Here is a 6,506-nt window from a genome sequence, read left to right on the forward strand (position 1 = left end):
TTCTTAATGAGTTTAAGATATTGGTCTGAGCCCTTGAAATTGCCTCAGATGTTTAATATCAGTGTGTGTGTGTCAGACGTTAGGGTTCCCAGGATGGTGCATGAGGGGAGCCTAGAATCATCTAACAACTCCCTTCTGGAGTGGTTTTGATTAGTTCATTCTTGAGTTCTGACTGTCTAGGATCTCCAATAAATATTCATTTCACAGGGGACTAATAAAAGTCACCGCCCCTATCCTTAGAAGTTACGATGAGGGCAGGGCATTTCAGAAGCGGAGTGGCTGCACGCGGCCTCTCAGTCTCAGCTCCTCTCTGCTATCCACCACTGAGGGGGCTTTGGGATTCCCCCAGAGCCGCTGCAACTTGCTAAATATATCTTGAGAGAGGCCAGAAGTGTTAGAGTGGGGTCCTTGGGACCGAGAAATGCGATAAAACCCGCCGGGCCAGCCGAAGGAAACGTCTTCTCCCGCAGGCGGAGCTGCGGAACATATCCGTGTCAACGGCCTCAGCCGGGGTCTCCACTGCCCGGGCCCAGGTTGGCCCTGCCCGCGCCGCCCCGCCTGCTTTAGGGGCGTTCCCCACTACCGCCGCGTCCGAACGGGCTGAGACGGCGCTCCCCTTCGCCCCGCCCTCCGCCGGCCCGCCCCCGGCTCCATCTTGCTGGTGATCCGGCTGTTCTGTGGTGTGGCTGCCACGGAGTCAGGTGAGGAACGGGGTCCGCTACCCTTCGCACCCTCTCGCCCCCCTCGGTCACCCCGCCCGGGGCCCGCTCTGGCGCCTGCCTTCCCGGAGATGGGAGTTTAACGGTCAGGGCGCGGCGGAGGGCCGTGCGGGCGCGCCGAGTTGCGGGCGATTCGGTGTGCGCGTCACGGGACCTGGGCTTCCGGGCGGGGGCGACTTGGGACAGGATAGTAGGGTAGTAGAGGGGTGGCGGCCGGCCCGGCGTGCGGGACGAAGAGGAAGTCCTGTTTGTCCTCTCTGCCACTCGGCCGTCGGGAGATCAGAGCGAGCAGTGACACCCCGCCCTCAGGCTGGTGACCACAGGTGGAGGGTCTGACGCCAGGGGGTGGTCTTGCTGGACTGACCTCCAGGAAGGCTGGGTAGGGAAACCAACGAGCAGCGCCGCAAGCTAAATCTCCTTGGTGAATAGACTTTCCGGTGACACAGCAAATTTAGGGAAACTTGGGAAATTTGTATTGTGCGTAGTGAACTCTAAGACAGCATGCGTAAACCTGAAATTGTACGCTGGATCAGGTTTATAATGAGTCAGAATTGCATTCCAGATTCCTATTTACTAACAGCAGCACAAGTGTGCTGCTATCCGCCCATCCTGTGCGAACATTTCTCAGTGAAGGAAACCAGGAAACCAGAAGGAGATGGGGCTGATGGTTCAGGTGGCTGATGTCCACCGCAAAATGATAGAAGTGAAAAGAAGGCGCCACATCTTCTGACTGCCTTTAAACTCTCTGCTTTCTGCCAGCTAGCTGATAGGGAGCTAACCTGATAAAGTAATGTGCCTTAATTAATGAGTAATGAATTACCTCTCTGGTAAGAAAAGCGTTTCAAGCACTAAATTAAAAAAAACCAAGTCCACACTGTCTTGGAGTGAATTCCGACAGGGTAGAACGGCCCGGTAGGGTTTCCAAGGAGCGGCTGGTGGATTCGAACTGCGTACCCTTTGGTTAGCAGCCTGAACTCTTAACGACTTCGCCGCTATGGCTCCAGGCACTAGATAGGATACCAAAAGCCAAACACGTTGCCGTGGAGTCAATTCTGACTCATAGCGACCCTATAGGACAGGGTAGAACTACCCCATAGGGTTTACAAGGAGCGCCTTGTGGATTCGAATTGCCGACGTTTTGGTTAGCAGCCATAGCTCTTAACCACTATGCCACCTGGATTTCTGCTAGATAGGATAAAAAAACCCAAAACCAAACTCGTTGTGGAGTCGATTCTGACACATAGTGACCCTCTAGAACTGCCCCATAGTTTCCGTGGGGCGCTTGGTGAGTTTGAACTGCTGACGTTTTGGTTAGCAACATAGCTCTTAACCACTTTGCTACCAGGGTTTCCACTAGGTAGGATAGGAGGTAGAAAAGGTAATTTTGGCCACGGTACACTGTCCCTCATTCCCCACCCCGTGATGGCTGCCTACCCTTGTCTATGCAGAGTGCTAGCCATGTCTCTAGGTTATTTATTCAGGGGCCCTAGCTGGTTGATTTAAATGCCCCTTCTGGAACTAGAGGATGATTTTGGAAAATTGTAGTATCTGCCTTTGGCCTACTTCAGTTACCCTTCCTGATTCGTGTTTGTTTCATCAGAAATGTGTTATGGACTTCTAGTGTTCCTGGGCTTTATGCCATTTATGAGACTTTATAGTGAGATCCACTCCTTTTAGTAGCTGACTCACTGGGTGGAGGTGGTTTGGATAACCAAGAATGAGTTTCTAGTTTTTTAAAAGAATTGCTCACAGAATGTTAAGAAGGAAATAAAAGCTCTGGTTCACCAGTGTAGTCTTTTTCTTCACTGGACAAAGTTGAGTAACTTGTTGAGTCACGCTGGCAGTTGTTTAAGTTTTTGCAAACAATTTTTATATCTACCTTTTGAATAGGTGATTCACAAACAGGGTACACATTTCTAAAAGGGCTCAAGGTACGTTGAAAAGGAAGTCTCCTCATTATGCTCGCCTCCCAGGAGGCAAATTAGATTATAAAGCCAGAAATGCCAGAATATTTTGGTACGAGAGTGTGATCTACAGACCAGCAGCATCAGCGTCACCTGGAAACGTTGTTAGAAGTGCGGGATCTCAGGCCCCATCCCACAACTACTGAATGAGAGCCTGCATGTTAACAGCGTCCCCAGGTGATTCATGTACATATTAAAGTTTGAGAAGCTGTTTTATCTGGTATGTACTTCAAAGTAGAGAGAGGTAAGATTTGAGCTGGAATGGGCAGCATCTGTCTGGAGGTGAGATGAGAAGGCAGAGAGGCTCAGGAGCTGGTCAAATGGACACAAGAAATCAGGGTTGGAAAGGAGGAGTGTGCTGTCACAGTATAGGGAGAGCAATTAGGGTCACATAACAATGTATGTATAAATTTTTGTATGAAAGACTAACCTGAATTGTAAACTTTCATTTAAAGTACAACAATTAAAAAAAAAAAAAAGATTTGAGCTGGATAAGTCATTTCTGAGTAGGAAGAGCGAGTGAGCCCAGATGTGAGGGCCAAATCGGATTAATGGTAACACTACCTTTAGCAAAGGCACGCTGGGAATGGTTCAAGTGGTGAAGATTTCATATTGAGGGTTAGGGCTTGGTAAGAGATAAATTGAATAGATAAATTGGGGCCAGTACTAAGAAGGCCTGAATGTCAGGCTGGTGAATTTGCATTTGATATTCCAGCAGTAATCATTGAAGATTCTTGAGCTGAAGAACAGTATGTTGAAAGAGCACCATTTTAGGAAAGTTCATCTAGTGATTGTTCCCAGGAATGTTAGAAAGGTGAGAGATTATAAGCAAGGACATAAATGGAGAAGGAGTTTTCGTAAGATAAGCATCAAGTGATGAAAACCTACCTGGTCTCAGGAGATAGCCATGAGAACAGAAATGACAAGAATAGGGGAGGTATTTCAAAGGAAGAAGAGAAAAGTATTAGGTTACTTACTATACTGGAGTAATGGGTAATTCAAGGAGTGGTGCTATTATTGACAGATATGGGATATTAAGGGTAGTCTGGTGGAGACTGATGACTGTTTAATTCCACACCAATATCGAAAGCCTTCTAACTGGCTTCTATCTTAACCTGCCCCATTTCTCATTCTGTTTTGGTGATTGTCCATCTCACAATTACATCCCACCTTTTGCCCGGCACGTGATATTGTTCTGCCTCCCTGCCAATCTATCTGACACCTCTTAAAACCTAGTTTAAACTTTTGATCATTCCTTTACCCTCCAATCTTAGTACAGTGTTTTATCGTAGATACTAAATAAATGATTATTGACTTTATATAGGTAAATTTCCAGGTATGGCACATTAATCACTAGTAGTATTTTAGATTTGATCAGGCTAAGAAAGGATGTTCTTTTAAATGTTTGTTTTTTCTTTATCTGTATTTGTTTTGGGTTTAGTTGTGTTCTCTTCAAATGCGAAAGGCATGTGTATAGTTTATTTTTTTCCCACAGTAGCTGTATTTGTTTTACATGAATTGTCTTTTCTTTTTTAACTTTTCATTATGGAAAAATTTAAATGTATGAAAGTAGAAGAGTGTAATTAATCCCCATGGACTCATCACCTAGCATTAACAGTTACCAGCTCATGGCTTATCTTGTTCCATCTATGCTCATGTACAACCCTTCCATATTATTTTGAAGCAATTCCCAGACATCATATTTTATCTGTAAATATTCAGTATGTATCTCTAAAAGATAAAGATTGTTGTTGTGTGCCATCCAGTTGATTCCAACTCATAGAGACCCCATGTGACAGAGTAGAACTGGCCCATAGGGTTTTCTTAGCTGTAATCTTTATGGAAGCAGATCAACAAGTCTTTCTTGTGTGGAGCCACTGAGTGAGTTCAGACTGCCAACCTTTCGGCTAACAGCCAAGTACTTAACCATTTTTGTCACCAGGCATGTATCATTATCACACCTAAAAAAAATAATTTCTTAATATCACCAAAAAAACAACAAGCCACTTGCTGTTGAGTCAGTTCCAACTCATGATGACACCACGTGTTTTAGAGTAGAACTGGGCTCCATGGGGTTTTCAGTGGCTGTGGTCTTTTGGAAGTAGATTGCCAGGCCTTTCTTCTGAGGCACTTCTGAGTGGATTCAAACTGCCAGCCTTTCAGTTATCATCTGAGTGCATTAACCATTTGCACCACCCAGGGATTAATATCACCAAGTGTCCAGGTTATTATTTGCATTTCCAAATGTAAATAAGCTTCTTTTGAGGAAAATTTCCAACTCTTGCCAACTTCGGTTCCCAAAAGATACTTCCAGTGTTAGTTTTGCTAATTAGAATGCTGTCAACTGTTGGTCACTGTATATTATCACAGAATAATCTATGTTTGAATGCCTCTTTAGTCCCAGACTGACTTCACTCTACCACCCCTGTCTTAGTTATCTAGTGCAGCTCTAACAGAAATACCACAAGTGGATGGCTTTAACAAAATTATTCTCTCACAGTCTAGGAGACTAGGAGTCCGAATTCAGGGTGCCAGCTTCAGGGGAAGGCCTTCTGTCTCTGTTGGCTCTGGGGGAAGGTCCTTGTCATCAGTCTTCCCTCTGGTCTAGGAGCTGCTCAGTGCAGGGACCCTAGGTCCAAAGGATGTGCTGCTCTTGGGTCTTCTTGCTTGGTGCTATGAGGTCCCCTTATCTCTCTGCTCGCTTCTGTCTTTTATATCTGAAAAGACATTGACTCAAGATACAACCTAATCTTGTAGTTGAGTCCTGCCTCGTTAATATTAACTCCCTCTAATCCTGTCTCATTAACATCATAGGGATAGGGTTTACAACACATAGGAAAATGAGATCAGATGACCAAATTATGGACAATCAGACAGTACTGGGAATTACGGCCTAGCCAAGTTGACACACTTTTTTTTTTTTTTTTAATTTTTAGATAAAGGTTTACACAGCAAACTAGTTTCTCATTAAACCATTAATACACATATTGTTTTGTGATATTGGTTGCCAACCCCATGACATGTCAACACTCTCCACTTCTCGACCTTGGGTTCCCCATTACCAGCTTTCCTGTCCCCTCCTGCATTCTAGTCCTTGCCCCTGGCCTGGTGTGCCCATTTAGTCTCATTTTGTTTTATGGGCCTGTCTTGTCTGGCTGAACAGTGAACCTCAGGAGTGACTTCATTACAGAGCTAAAAGGGTGTCCGGGGGCCATACTCTCGGGGTTTCTCTAGTCTCTGTCAGACTAGTAAGTCTGGTCTTTTGTATTTGTGTGTGTGTTTGAGTTAGAATTTTGTTCTACATTTTTCTCCACCTCTGTCCAGGACCGTCTATTGTGATCCTTGTCAGAGCATTCGGTGGTGGTAGCCAGGCACCATCTAGTTGTGCTGGACTCAGTCTGGTGGAGGCTGTGGTAGTTGTAGTCCATTAGTCCTTTGGACTAATCTTTCTCTTGTGTTTTTGGTTTTCTTCATTCTCCCTTGCTCCAGACAGAGTGAGACCACTGGAGTATCTTAGATGGCCACTGACAAGCTTTTGAGACCCCAGAGGCTACTCACCAATGTGGAACATTTTCTTTATCAACTATGTTATGCCAGTTGAGCTCGATGTTCCCCAAGACCATGGTCCGCACAGCCCTCAGCCCAGTAATTTGGTCCTTCAGGGAGTTTGGATGTGTCTGTGGAGCTTCCGTGACCTTGCCTTAGACAAGTTGTGCTGGCTTCCCCAGTATTGTGTACTGTCTTACCCTTCACCAAAGTTACCACTTATTTATTGTCTAGTTAGTGTTTTTCCCCAAGACCATGGTCCGCACAGCCCTCAGCC

The 6,506-nt window shown here is 45.5% G+C and overlaps 1 protein-coding gene across 2 annotated transcripts in view; it reads left to right on the plus strand.

The window, feature by feature from the left end:
• The first annotated feature begins 638 nt into the window (after window positions 1-638).
• ANXA7 (annexin A7) overlaps window positions 639-6,506 on the plus strand; it is a 44,183-nt gene continuing 38,315 nt past the window's right edge. The window contains exon 1 of one of the 2 annotated variants that reach the window (XM_023737682.1): window positions 639-701. The gene's annotated coding sequence lies outside the window, so the exon portion shown is untranslated. The remainder of the gene's footprint in view (window positions 702-6,506) is intronic. The other variant, XM_004383232.3, reaches the window with a different exon arrangement.

Source organism: Trichechus manatus, unplaced genomic scaffold (assembly GCF_000243295.1).
Source record: "Trichechus manatus latirostris isolate Lorelei unplaced genomic scaffold, TriManLat1.0 scaffold00106, whole genome shotgun sequence".
In the NCBI taxonomy this organism is placed as follows: Eukaryota; Metazoa; Chordata; class Mammalia; order Sirenia; family Trichechidae; genus Trichechus; species Trichechus manatus.